Genomic DNA, 2,124 nt, shown 5'->3' on the forward strand with positions numbered 1-2,124 from the left:
GAACCAGGCCCCATAGGGACGGGGGGACAGTCCGGGCTGATGGTCAGGGTTCCCCAAGGGACCCAGGGTGTTGCCAGGGCACTGGGAAAAGACAAGGTCTGGGTTCCGGTGTCCAACACCACCCTGCGAACTTGGGAGTAGTAAGAGATACCCTCCCCCAAGTCCGGAGGGCTATAGCACAAAAGGCCTCAGCTTACTCTGATGTCACTTGGGCTGCAGAGATGTAGTGTCCCAAGGGTGCCACAGTCTTATAGAAGTGCCTCTCGGCCTTGGATATCCATCCCCGACCCCCTGTGATCCCAGTCTTGGGAAAATGTTTTCTAACCCCTCGAGGTCCTTCTCAGCAGAGGACAGACTCGGGGCTTGGGGGCCTTAGGACCTGGCTACGCAGAAGGTGGAAGAGCACAGGGCCACCAGTCTGAAGACCAAGGTCAGGGCCCTACTTGTTTCAGCCTCAGGGTCCCCATGTGGAAGAGAATCCAGAATCACTGCTCCGGTCAGGTTGAGGAGGCCTTAGGAAGGAATGGGGCACCAGGACCGGAGAGGGAAACGGGGACCAGGGAGGCTTCTGCGGTTTCTCACATCGCCCATGGAACCCACGGGTCTGCTCCTATGAGAGACACAGACACAGAGACAGAGAAGGGGACAGAGAATGAACCCAGGACAGAGGGAACCAGGAGAAGTCACAGACTCCATCAGCTGAGAAATGACATCCCGGCATTTTGTGCCATTCTGTTCCTGACAGGGCCGTCACATTGGCCATCCAACCTGGAGGGCAGGGGTTTCCACAGAGATGTGTGACCAGGACTCAGGTGTGCCAGGAGCCACTGTGGGGACGGCCCAGCGCATGGGCACAGACGAGGCCCGTGGACCTGAGCCTAACAGTAATGGGAGCCCCTGGAATCCTGTGTTGGGAGAGGTCAAGGTCAGAATCAGTTCATTACTACCTTCCCACAGGGGCTGGGACACAGGCAGGTGTGGGGTGGCTTTGCCTGGACCCCAGAGCAGATTCAAGCCCCTCTGAGCTGTGTTCCATGACAAGCGCAGCCCCTGGCTCATCCTTGCATTGTCAGCTTGGCACCAGCCTCCTGTGATAGCAGGCACGGAACATTTGGAGAGGTCCCTAACACTAACCTTAAACTGTACCCTAAACCTACCCCGTACCCTAACCCCAACACCTACCAGAACACTAACGCCTAACCCTACCCCTGAACCGAACCCAAACCCTAAAGCGTACCCTAACCCTAACCCGTACCCTAAATGGTAGCCTAACCCTAAACCCTACCCTGTACGGTAAACCGTGCCCTAACCCCTACCCTATCTCTAACCCGTACCCTAACCCGTACCCTAACCCATGCCCTAACCAGTACCCTAACTCTAACCCTAACCCTCGGTCAACGGGAGGAAAGAGGAAATCCCCGGAAGTGTGGGGTTCATGAGACATTTGACCGCCAGTCCTGACAGGAAGATGACACTGTGCCAAATGGCCCTGCTGATTTCTCAGAACACTGACATCCTGTGAAATGCTACATCACTGACCCACAGGCTGATGTTCCAAACCTTGGGTCTCCTAGATCCAGAGCAGAGAAGTGCTGTCAGGTGGGGATAAGTAGGTCCTCCGACCTATGGCCTGCACACCTGCTTCCATTTCTGGGAGAAGGGGAAACACACACTTGTTTTTAAGTAGTCATTATCTTCATTCTAAAGTAGACCCATGACCTTGACCTTTTTGGAAAAGCGAAATGACTCTTCCAAATGAAGACCTCAACTCATCTGTTCCTCATGCAACCTGAGTGCGACCAGGTTTACCCAGGCTCCAAGCCCCACCTGGAGGATCCTCCTGTACCATCTTGACAGCCCATGACCGGCACCAGCACCCCCGGGGGCACAATGCTGAATTTGGGGGAGGGCTCTGGGCCTTTTGGCCACCACACCTGTGCCTGGGGAAGCGGGAACCGGGAGGATCCTCCCAGATGATCCTCATGGAACCTTAGCAACATCCCTGAGGACATGGGGCACAATGCTGAAGCTTGAGGACGGCTCTGGGGTTTCTTGCCACCCACACCTGTGCCTGGGGGGGCAGCGGGAACCTGGAGGGCCCTCCCAGACAATCCCAACGGACTA

This window comes from Eumetopias jubatus, unplaced genomic scaffold, assembly GCF_037043125.1.
Source record: "Eumetopias jubatus isolate StellerSeaLion01/CBP00866 unplaced genomic scaffold, mEumJub1_p1.0 scaffold_131, whole genome shotgun sequence".
Lineage (NCBI taxonomy): Eukaryota > Metazoa > Chordata > Mammalia > Carnivora > Otariidae > Eumetopias > Eumetopias jubatus.